This window comes from Crocodylus porosus, unplaced genomic scaffold (assembly GCF_001723895.1).
Source record: "Crocodylus porosus isolate Cpor-Errol unplaced genomic scaffold, CroPor_comp1, whole genome shotgun sequence".
Taxonomy (NCBI): domain Eukaryota; kingdom Metazoa; phylum Chordata; order Crocodylia; family Crocodylidae; genus Crocodylus; species Crocodylus porosus.
In genome coordinates, this window is record NW_017728947.1 from 108,113,817 (window position 1) to 108,126,497 (window position 12,681).

Below are 12,681 nucleotides of genomic sequence, written 5' to 3' on the forward strand. Positions count from 1 at the left end.
TTCAACACAAGTCAGAAAAACTATCTGTCAGGTCTTAATTTTTTTGGATTAGATGATGATGATTTCCATTGTTAGGCTTTAAAAATACTATGTTTCTTTAAACCTTAAATTTAAATTTAGTATTTGCTAATATTTGCAGTTGAGTATTGAAAGCAAATGTACATGGTCTTGATTTGAGAAACCTTTGTTTGCCTTAAATCTGTAGTCCTGGGGGAGCATGAACTACCTCCATGCTTGTATAAATGCTGTGGATGAGGCAGTACAATCTGCAGCTCTGATCCTTTGAATTCCGTCAGGGTTGGTAAGCAGTTGTCACCCCAGCAAAATTCTCTTTGCCATCTCCTGTTGTAGAAGGGCAAAACGTTATGGCCTTTGTATTTGTACAAGAGATCAGTTTAAGTGATCTGTTGCTCTCTCCTAGCCTCAAAATCTGAATTTCTTCCTACAGTGATCCTACTAGGATGGAGCTCAGCCAGGCTTTAGGAGAAGTAGTGGTTTCTGCAGTCCTATCTCATGTTACACAGCAATAAAAAGCTCCCTGGGAGCTTTGTTACACAGCTCTAACTTGTCTGTAGCTATAACAGGGAAGAGTGGACAGAGCCCTCAAAGAGAAACACCACTTTGAAATACAAGGGAAGAACCCCAGCAGTAGAAGGCAGAAAAGACTGACCATAGAGGAAAACAGCTGTTGCTAAAGGAAGGTTAGACCTAAGGAATCAACTAGGTAACCCTGGATGTAATGGAGGCTATGTTCATTTGGGGCCTACCTGGAGGATTAAGGAACTTGAAGAAAGGGATTTGGAGAGAGAACTAGTGAACCTACCAGGAGGAAATTGGCCCAACCAGGACAGATGAGGCTTAAAAGATACTAGGCAGAAAAGCCAAACTCAGCAAGCAGCATACCAGGGACTATACCAGTGGGCTAGACTCATAAGAATGAATTGCCATTTACTGGGTCAGGCCATAGATCCACCCAGCCCAGTGTCCTGTGTCACAAAAGGGCAGAGAGCGGGTGCTGAAAGGAGAGTGAACTAGGTATAACCAGGGTTTTGCACTGGTTCTCTCCCACTTGCAGCCTCCAGCATTTAAAGCATAGGAAGTTCTGGCTTGGAGGCTGTATCACTAACTCCCAGGCCCCTTTCCTCCAAGAATTTGTCTAATCCCTTTTTGAATCTGGCTTAACTGTCAGCTTCTGCCACACTGATGGCCATGAGTTCGACACTTAAATGACATGCTGTGTGAAAAAGAACGTCCTTTTGTTAGTTTTAAACTTACTACCTACTACTTTCATGTTGTCACCCCTAATTCTTGTCTTATGACTCATTTTGCCATTTAGTATTTTGTAAACCCTTGCCATGTCCCTCTTCAAGCATCAATTTTCTAAACTGAATAAGCCTCAGCTCTTTAGTCGCTCCTCATATGGACACTCCTCCATACCACTAATCATCCTTGTTGCCCTCTGGGCTTTCACTCTTCAGAGACCTGCCTGCTGATAAAAGCATAACCTAGCAGGTGCGTTAAGCAGGGACACCTATTGAAAGAGGAAAGCTATAGCAAAGCAGGGAATGCAAATGGCATCACAGCTGGAGCTGGGCGGTGTGGCTGGCTACAGTAAACTGCTAACAACTTACAGTGATAGTTGCTGTAAAAAATCCTTAGGTTGCAGGGGAAAGCTCCAGATGTGCGACTGCATGAGCATGCATCCAGTGGTAATACAGCATGGAATCGTGTTGCCAGTGAAAGCAAGATTGGTAGCTGTTGTTTGAGGCTAGCTTTCCCCTCTCAGTGGTGTTACATGGAGGATAGGTTCTTGTTTAGCGACTCTGGAGCTGTGGAATAAGAGAACAGATGAATTCAAGTTTTGCTCTTCTCTGGGCAATGGGGACCAGGAAGATTCCTCAAGTATAATTGCATGGGATTGTCTTCACTTGTGGATCCTTCCTCAAGCACATATGTCCTTGCCTTATGTCTAGTAGATCTTGGAAGAAGTACTGGTGATATTCAGCCTTGATGCACTCAGTCTGCAATGCAAGTACTGTACAGTGGTATGAATGAACAAGGCTTTTCTTAAGCCTACACCCCCATGCAGTAGTTGACAGTCAGTAATTCTACTGGTTAAGGGAAAATGCACAGCTGAAGCTTTTTCCCCATGAGAAATTCATTGGATATCTGCTTGAATGTTGAAATATTACCCAGGAAAAGAAAAATATCTTGTATGTGGGGGGTTTTTTCTTCTTGCCTGTTTCAACCACACACACACTACATAAGAACTGCCATTTATTGGGTCATGCCGTAGGTCTGTCTTGTCCTGTATCCTGAAGTAGCAGAAAGTGGATGGTCAAAGGGAAAGTGAACAGGGTATGATCAGGGTTTTTGCCCTGTCCCTCTCCCACTTGCAACCTCCAGCATGTAAGTAACCCTTAGATCTTCTTGCTGTCTCGTGAGGACAGGAAAAAGATCTGACTCTTCTTACACATCTCTTCCCTGCTTAAAGGATTGCTGCTTAAAGAGTTTTGTTTGATCAGATGTTCTCCTGACTCTTAACAGCTAAAGGTAGGTCACTGGCTAACCCAGCTAGTCTGATTTTTTTTCACTGTGTTTTTATTCCCTGTAGGCCCCGGTCAAGACTTGTACCTACAGTTCCTGGTGAGATAAAAGCAGTTCTTTCTAGTTTAAAAAGAGAATTTTTTATATAAATGAAACTCTATCGAAGATTTTAATTTGGCAAAGAAAAAGGGGTCACAATTAAGGCTGGCTAGGGAAAAAAATTGGTTTTGTGAAATATGCTGAAGTTTAGGCAATTGGTATGGTGAGAGGTAAAGAATACCTAGTCCCTGAATTGCCAGCATCTCGGGGTTGGGGCCCTGGCCTGCAATGGAGGAGACCCAGGTTCAAGTCCCTACGCTGAATCTCCCATAAATCCTATCACAGACCTGAGAACAGAGATGTCATGAGCTCCTTTAGTGCTTTGGGCAGTGAGGTGGGTGGGATGCCAACCACTGAGGGGTGGGGAGTCTTACCTGCTCCAGCTCTCTCCAGTGAAGGCAGCAGCATTGACTTGCATGGCAGCAGCCATATGGTGTGGGTTCCCTAGCACCCCATTCACTCCCCTCCCCCAGATATGCAGCCGTGCACCGGATAGCATCTGCACTCCTGGTGAGGTGGCACCATTGCACTTTGTCCCACTTGTCTTCCACACCCTCTCCCCCCACCCCCCCCAAGTGCACTGCTAGGTGTGGGGCTGTGCCTGTCTGGATCCTATGGTCAAGCAGCACAGACCTGCCTCTGCCTTGGCAAAAATTCCTGGGGGGGGGAGAGGGTTCTGGCACCCCCCTCATAGTACCTGAGGGTGGTGCCCTGTTCACCACCACCCCTCTATGCTACTGCCTGAGAAAAATTTCCAACCAAAAAACAGCAGGCAAAACACCAGACCAGTACCCGTCAACAGTGCTTTCATGGGGCGTGGGGAAAATGACACAAAAGGAGCAGCGTCCTCTGAATTTTGTGCTCTGCTTATTCAAAGAAGGACAAGGTTTGGAAGGCTGCTGTAGAGCACCAGAGGTGTTGGTGGTGAGAGGGACACCGTGTTTCCTCTAGTACAGCTCAGCATCTTCCTGGTTATATTTTGCTTTTATTTAGTGGATCAGCTTCATAGTTGTCACTGTTTGCTATAGCAGCCAGTGGGCATTGCAGTAGAAGCAGGGGGATTGGGAAGGGACATGAAGGAAAGCAAGATCATTGCTAAGGTAAGCTCAGTTTCTGCAACACTGGTTGTCCCTGTTGTGAAGGAGGTGTGATTTGCGTGGCCCACGTCCTAAAGCAGCATCGTGATAAAATGCTCTCCTTCAAAACAGAATCAGGTAAGCCCTTCTCAAATGTAATGCTGAAAATATGCAGTCTGTCCTTAGGGAAAACTATTTCCCTATGTTCTGGTCACATGTTCTTTGTAGCTCTATCTCTCCAAAGTAGATGGGGAACAATGTCATGGGGCCTCCATGTAAATGAGAACTGAGATTTTGGCACTCATAAAAACCCTGTACTCAGGGCATCCAATGCGAATAGTGGAGGTGTCATTCCAGCATTCAATACCACTTGATTGATCGGAAGTCTTAAGAGCCTGTGGTGAGTGCTAATTTATATTAAATTGAAGTCCACCACACTTCAGACAAATTACAGGCTCTATCCCACAAATGCTGCATCTCAGGTTGATCCCTGGGTGTACATAGATCTCCACTGAAAATGCTGGGGCTGCCAGCATGAAGTCTCTTATAGGTTTGGAATCTGAAACTCCATCTATTTATACAACATACCAAAAAAGGTGGTAGTGAATGAAAAACTAATGCTTTGTAAACGTATGTGTGCTTTATCCTCTGTATAATGCGCTAGGTTCATTTGAAGCCTCTGGGTTGGCCGGGAAGGGTAGCAGGCAGCTCTGTCAGTAAAGCCCAAGAAATGTATAAATGTATTTCTTTGAATAAATTGAATTTTACAAATATAAAAGAGATGTTAATTCCCTGGTGCTTGCACTTGCTAAGCAGTTGCATTCACACTGTATTTGTGTCAGCTTGTTAGTATCAGTCAGTTAATGTTGTGATAACACGTTTTAGAGACAGATCTCAATTGCCTCTTGGTTGGCATGGTGCATATTTTTGCAACTCAAAAACCATGTTGCTTGGTGCTTGTTAGCTGGACTAATATCACGGAAAGTAAAACAAAGCCTAAACGGCAGTTGGTCCTTTTCGGACTTCTGGCTGCCTGAGCCTTGCACTCAATTAATTGCTCCCTTAGAGAGGGGAAAAAGAGACTTCCCTGTTTCATTAGGAAAGCAGGACAGGAAAATACTAAAACAGAAATCTAATCACCCTGTATTTTTCGCTTTATTGATATGAAAACTGAAGACCTGGCACTCTCTGGACCATAAACAAAGCAGCAATTAATTGGAGTTTCATACGTGAGCCAACAAGTGGGATAGGTATAATGGGCTAGCATATATTTTAAGTTGTGCTCTTTGCTAACGCCCGCTAGGTATTCTCCGATACAACGCACCTGCTATGCTAGAACAAAATATTCTGAGAAGAATTTTTTTAGAATGTAAAAAGTCAACAGTTTGATGGTGGTGCGCAGGTAACTTTCTATTAAGAAGTTTTAAAAGTTTGGGGGTGGGGGAAAGAAAAACGTTTAATATCTTGGCTAATTTCAGTTCTCTCATTTCCGGCTCCTTGACATGCTATTTTTCAACCAGCTGTGATAGCTTACTTAACGGATACTTGTTCTCTTTCTTTGTCAAGGTTAAAGGAGGATTCCTTGGTTGAGTACCAACTTGCATTTGGAGATTCTTATGAGCTTTATCCGGTCTGATAAAAGTTCTGGGCCCAAAGCTGCTCTTTAATACAAATAGTGTAGAGTAGGGCTGTGCGAAGCTTCAGTCCCTGATTCGATTCAGTGGAGATTTGGCCTGATTTGGTGGCTGAATCTCTGAATCCAAATCGAATCAGAGGACCCTTTAATGTCTCTGAATCAAATCAGAACCCTCCAAGTCAATTCGGAGAGATTCGGAAATATTTGGCGATTCGGACACTGGTGCTTCCTGGGTCCAAATCAGCTTCGAATCTTCAGGCACATATGTCCTGAAGGCAAGTTGTGTTCTTCTCTGGGCAATGGATAATCTCATGGGAGTGTCTTCACTTGTGGATCCTTCCTCAAGTACATATGTTCTGAAGGCACTCTTCCAAGAGAAGACTGAGGGGGGACTTGGTGACAGTGTATAAACTCACTAGGGGGGACCAGAAGGGTTTGGGAGAGACCTTGTTTCCCCTAGTGCCCCCTGGCATAACAAGGAATAATGGCCACAAGTTGTTGGAGGAGAGGTTTAGATTAGACATCCATAAGAACTACTTCACTGTCAGGGCGGCTAGGATCTGGAACCAACTTCCAAGGGAAGTGGTGCTGGCTCCTACCCTGGGGGTCTTTAAGAGGAGGCTTGATGCCTACCTGGCTGGGATCATTTAAGCCCAGTTTTTTTTCTCCTGCCCTGGCAGGGGGTCAGACTTGAAGATCTATAAGGTCCCTTCCGACCTGACTTCTATGAATCGGGGGCAGTGATCCAAACCAAAGAATCAAATTACTGTCCCTGATTCAGCCCAAATCCAAATCAGATTGGGCCCGCTTCGCACACCCCTGCTGTAGAGCACAGCAGAATTGCCCTGAGCATTTAAGATCAGCATGTTGCCCCTACAGTACAGCTCTAGGTCTTCTCAGGCCGTCTGGAAACCTCTTCATTTGTGCTTTTCAAAGCTGCCTATGGCATTGTGGAAGTGAGGCTGGCAGGGGCACAATCAGCCTGTGCTCTTTCCACTCTTATAGGAAAGCCTGGCATAACTGCCCATTAACTTCAAAGCTTGAAGACCCCACTTGAAGGCAGGCTGGGGAAGCAATTGCAGTCACCCTTCCAGAGGCGGCAGCACCTGGGAAATTCAGAAGAAGCAAAGACCCTCTGTCCAATTGAGGTCCAGGACTGAGATCTACAAGTTCAGCAAACCAGAGAGGCTCTTGCTACTTTGCAGTGGGTTTCCCATGGAGGGGAGTGTCTGACTCCTTTGATTCTTACATGAAAACAATATTTATGACACAGAAAATTTAGCATATCTTAAAAGAATTGGTAACTGCTATTCCTATCCTCCATCTGAGAACTCCCTTTTGTGTGTCCCCGTTCATTCAGACTCATGTTAAACCATGAGATGGCAGAAAAGCATAATAAAACAGAAGGATAAGTGCTCACCTGTGACCAATTCATGTGTGGCTCTTTTCACAATGGCCTTGAATGTTCATGATGGAAAGCAAACAGGTGCGAAGCCTTAGTTGTCACTTCTGCTTGCTCTTGCCCTGACGTGCATTACCCTAAGTACTGCTGGCTATAAAGAAACACACCCCAAGGATTCTGCTACTTACTTATTACTCAGATGTTCATAGATCTGCATGGAGGGTATCTTTGCCCCGAACATCCTGCAGTCTAAATTAAGATGGGAACAAAACAGAGGTCGATGCCATGGGTTGGTGTGGGGGAGGAAAGGTTGAGAGATGAGACCAGATGATGTCACTGAGAAGGGTGACACACACATTTGGGAAATGAAGAGTGATTTTGTATTTTTAAGAGGCTCTGGTACAGAGGTCTCCTTGAAATGGGTTTGGAGCAGAAATGGCTCAAAGGAGGAAGGAGGTGTGGGGTCAGGTTTGAGGTGCAACATGAAAAAGAAGCCATGGGGGTGACTTAGGAGGGAGGGCACTTTTTCTAATAAAGTGTGTGAGAGGAGGGGGCACATCCACCACCAGAATCAGGTGAGTCATCGGTGGCAGAGGCAGTCCCTTGGGGTCGAGGATGATGTCCATCAGGCTTGATGGGGCCTCAGGTAACCAAGGAGCCTGATTCTGGATACTAGGGCTGTGCGAGGCTTTGGACAGAGCTTCAGATCCAGAGAAGCTTTGGACACTTCAGGGTCCGAAGCAGCTTATCCGAGTCAAAGCGCTGGCCTTGTTAGGCTTCCTGAAGCGGTTCGGAGCTTCCTCGGAGGTCCGGCCATAGGGTATAATGGGGAAACAATAAAATATCTATAACGTTGTTGTTTTTTGTCCTATTTGGATGAAATTTTCAAACCCCAACCCCCTGCACCAATCTTCTTGAAACTTGGCAGACTCTGTGGCCTCAGTAAGAGCTACCAACACCGCAGTTTTGACCCCACTCTGTTGTATCCCATAGATGTGACAGGAGTTTTGCTTTCAAGAATTTGGGGTACAGTTCTCCCCAAACCCGGGACCGATCTCCTTGAAACTTGGCAGGCTCCATGCACTCAGAAGAGGCTATCATCCCTGCAAGTTTCATCCAAATCGGACAAAAAACAAAGTTATAGATATTTTATTGATTCCCCATTATACCCTACGGCCGGATCTCCAAGGCAGCTCCAAAGCTTCCGAGCCGCTTTGGCTGGATCGAGGTGAAAACCCGGTGCAGAGCCAAAGTGGCCAGATCCGAAGCCAGATCGGATCGCTGCCGACTCGCATAGGCCTACTGGATACACCCGTTCTTTGGCAATGGGGGCAAGTTGTTGCACGCGGGAGTATCAGGTGAGTAACGAGAGATGTAATCTCATTTAGATTATTTCCTAGTTCAGTTTAGGCAGACCTCCTGGATGGTTTGTATGTAACTGTGTCGTCTTAACTAACATCAATTAAGTCTGCTGAAGTAATGAGTGAAAACTAAAACCACCATTCTTAAACCTTGGGTCATGCATCATTTATAGGATGTGTGCAGCTCATTTCCATAGGCCAGCCAACCCTGTTTATTTATGAATAATGTTTTCTGTATTTAGAGGTCAAGGTAAAATTAAATTTTCTGCAATGTTATGGTATACTTGCTGAGTTCCTGCAAAGCTTTTGCTGTAGAGTCTGGGTGCTTTGGGAAGGCAAAAATCCTCAGCTGGCATTTATTGACTCCAGTGCAGAGATGCTAACATATACCAGCTGAAAAATCTCACCCCTTGAGAGAGACTTTCCATCACTTTCACTGACCTGATGTACTTAGACTAATGGGAGCCAACCATTTTGGCAGGTGTGTCACAAATTAATCCCCATACTCTTCCTGAGTGCCTTTCCAATAACCTTCCCCTGCCCAATCTGCTGCTCTGCTTTCTGTTTCCTGTCATCTCCACCACTGTCCTTCCTGTCCCCTCCCTGACCTGGCATGTGCCAAAACACAGAGGCTGTCCACACTACTTTTGACACCCATGCCACAGGCTGGCCATCCCTCACCTAGACTATAGTATATAAAACTGATGAATCTTTGCAGGATTAAGCTCCTAGATTGTATCATGGGAGAATGCATTTCCAGATATAACTGGAAAATAAATGCTACATCTAATAATAGGGCCTGAATATTCCTACATTCAATAGCCAACAGATTCTTTCACCAAATGTGAGGCATCAGTGTCGTTCAGTGATTTCTATTAGACTGGGTATTGGTAAGATATTCTAGAAGAGATGGCCAGAAAAAGTTAACCTGTGCTCTCTCAATCCAAGGTGATGTGGTTTAAATTAAAAAGAGAAGAAAAGAAAGCAGGTCTGTAAATAAAGTTCTCTATTTCAAAAGGGAAAAAGAATGATCAATTAAAAGTATCCAGGTTGTAGCCATATTGGTCTAGAGGCAAAAGGAATCAGGACTCATGGTAGAGGTGATATCTTCTATTAGATCAACTAGATTTTTGCAAAAAAAAATTCTTTAAAAAATTTAAATTGCAGTTAAAGAAAAAATTGCAATTAAAGATTTTTTTTTGCAAAAATCTAGTTGGTCTAATAAAAGATATTAATTTATCAGGGCTTGTGGTAGAGGTAAAGGAGCTAGTTGATAAAATCAGATGGACTAAGGCAACACAGACATTTCTTAAAGTTAAAGGTGTAGAAACTATGTGGAACTTTGTTCTTAAATGGGGGTGGTGAGGAAGCTTTTGGAGAGAGGGTTTCAGGCCTAATGGGATGAAACCATCTCAGACAGCATGTTAGAAATAAGTGGAATACCCATAGTGAGTAAAACAAGCCTTAGCAGCAAAGAACCTATCTTAGTCATCAAGATGTGTAGGGATACAGTGAGAATTACCAGAAGTCATGCTGACTTTAAAACTTGCAAAGGAAATCAAAACAATAGCAAAACACTCTTCAGCCATTTAAATAGAATAAAAAAGAAGTAGATTATGGCAAGATTAAAAATAATCTGTATGGGACCCTAGAACTAAATTGCTTTTCCCTAGATTTTAGTGAGGATGAGGAGTAGGGTAAATGTATAGGTAAAGGTACAATGAGTAATGGGAATGAGTGTCTGGAAATGGAAACTGCCACAAGAGAAGTGGAACTAAGACTCAAAGAGCTCAATGGACCTGGGCCATTGGAATGGGATAACCTTCACCCCAGGACTCTGAAACAACTGGCACAAAATGTCAACCACCCCATTAGAGACTGCAAGCCTCTGACAAGAGACTCCTGTGCTAGCCTGACCAGTCAGTCAGGTGACCAACAAAGGGGAAGGGCCAGTGGGCTAAAAGACTGGTCCCAGAAGGTGAACCCAGCTGGGGAGCCAGGTCTGACCATCCTCATGAAGAAAAGGGAAGACACCTTATTGGAAGAAAGCAGGTTCTCTGAACACATGGTGAGTAGATCTGAAGATGTGGGGATTTCAGTTGCTGTCGGTGGGTGGATTTTTTTTTTCCTTTTGGAGCCCAAGTCGGTGAAGTTGTGCGTACTAGGGTCTGTTTGTGACCCCGAGTGAAAAGGCAGTTCTGTTAATCTTTTGTTGACAATGTATAGTAGACCAGGTGCAGCTACAAAGGGAGTTTGGGACTGGCTTTTGGTGGAGATGCACAGGTGGAAGTCCATCATGCCCCTAAAGAACAAAAGACCTCCAGTGGACCCAGACGCCCCAAGCGTGGATCCAGGAGGTAAGTGGGAACCTCGGTGGGTAGGGAGCAGCAGCAGGCAGCTGACGAGGGTCACGTTTCCTCCCGGCCCCCCCGGCTCCTACTTAGCCCAGGCCCCCAGGGAGCTGCGTGAACAGAGTGCACAAACAGGCACTCTCTGGGCCCAGCATGCAAGTTAATGTGGGAGTTTGCACCGAAGGGTGCATGGTAAGGGCTTGAGGCTCTGGGCAGTGTGCCCACAAACCCAAGCACTGCATAGTAGCTGAGACTACACCGTAAAAGGGTGGGGACATGCTGTATCCTAAAGATTCCCACCTCTCCCCCTGCTGGAGCTCCCCCTTCCCCACAGCACTGAGGCCTCCACCCAGACAGAGCCCATTATACCATCCTGTACCCAGACAGCCTATGGTTCCAGGCTATGGGGACTGCCTGGCACAGCTGCCAGTGACTGGGAACAGGGGCCACGCACACACACATACCCCACCCCCCCGCTGCTGACAGCGCCAGCAGCAGTGTCTGCAGGAGCTCCCCACTCACCACCGCCACACTCCCCCTGCTCCTGTCGCTGCTGTGCCCCCCCAGCTGCCGGGGACACGAGTCATGGTCATGGGTACAGGAGGGATAGATGCACAGAAGAAGTGATCGGAAGACTCCGGCGATGGTGCTACCATGTGTCGAGAAGGGTCCGGGCAGCTGGCTGAGCCAAGCTCACGGTCTCCTCGGTCACGATGGGTTGGCCGGGTGGGGGCAAATTGGATGCGAACAGGTTGAGATTAGCGGCGGTTGAGTCGGGGTGGCACAAAAGCTTGATGGTTGTAAACAAGCAGATTTATTGACTTACGCTTTGGTTGTGCAGGTACAGATGCTTCTTCTTGTTACAGTTATACAACAAACAAGGGGGTCTGTCCACTCACGAGGTTCGGCAAACAAGCCCTTGCTCTCTACCCCTGGGACTTGCCCAGGGATAGATGTGGCAGCCTGATGCCTAGTCCCAGAGTTGGGAGAGACAGCTCATGAAAAGGGATAACGAACAAACAAAACTGTAACTGAACACGGAGAAAGTTTGTGGTCCAGTGGGTAGCCGAAGTTGGTAGCCGGTCGAGAGATAGCGGGAGTCCGATGAGGTGATCCGAAGTCATAACCAGGTCGAGCGGGCCAAAGGTCGAATGCCAATGGGTCGAAATGGCGAAACGGTATCGATGCAAAGCGAGAGGCAGGTGAGGAGGAGACCGGTAGGCCTAAGGGCCTAGCTAAGAGACAGCACTGTGACGAGCAGTCACTATCTCTAGCCATGCGGGTTGTCTCTGAGACCGTCTCTCGCAAGCCAGTCTCTGTCACAGAGGTCCCGGGTCTCTCCCCCAGGGAGGGGCTCAACAACTTTTTAAAGCAGTCCTGTGGCCAATCAGGCTGCTTGACTGAATGAATTTTCCAGAAGGGTGACCTCATTCCAGTTAGTCTCTGAGCATGCCCAGCCGCAAGCTCTGTGAGGCAACTGAGTCTGTGCCAGAGAAAAACTAGGTCAGGCCTGAGTGACAGGCCGACAGGTCATGAACAGGGCACCGGCAAGGCCCGTCGCCATGGCGCCTGCCTGGTAGCTTCTGTCTTGGCAGCACACACAGAGCAAATTTCTCTGACATGCCCCCTTGCTGTCAAGACAGGAGCTTAAAATGCCAAATTTAACCCAATTAGAATTTAGACAGCCGAATTGAGTCTGTCTTCGTCGTCTTGCGTTTCGTCTCTGTCCTTTGAATTCAAATAACCGGGTACAGCTGAATACATATATACAGATAGGTTTGCAACTCGTTTGGAGATAACTCGAAATACACAACTAATAATCATAACAACGATAATGAAAATAAACAATCATGATAGCAGCGGTGTTAACAAATTAACTAACCAAGAGGAAGCATTGAGCCCTAGCCAATTAAACAGACGGGATAGCCAGCCCTGGCCAATACCTGCTATTGCATTGACATCGTCAGCGTTCTCCCTAATTTTCGTGATCTGTTGTTGCAGTGGGATGCTGACATTGGGAATCGCAATGCGACACATATCGTGTGTTAAGTTTAGGTCCTGGCACAAGCCTCCCTGTTGTACCAGAAGTGCGTCCAGGGCTAGCCGGTTTTGCAGCATCATCCTAGATGTTTCTTGGAGCTGCTGATTTACCGATTCGAAACTCGCAGCTGTGTGGTTGGCTAGCAACTCGGTCTGCTCAGCTCATTGG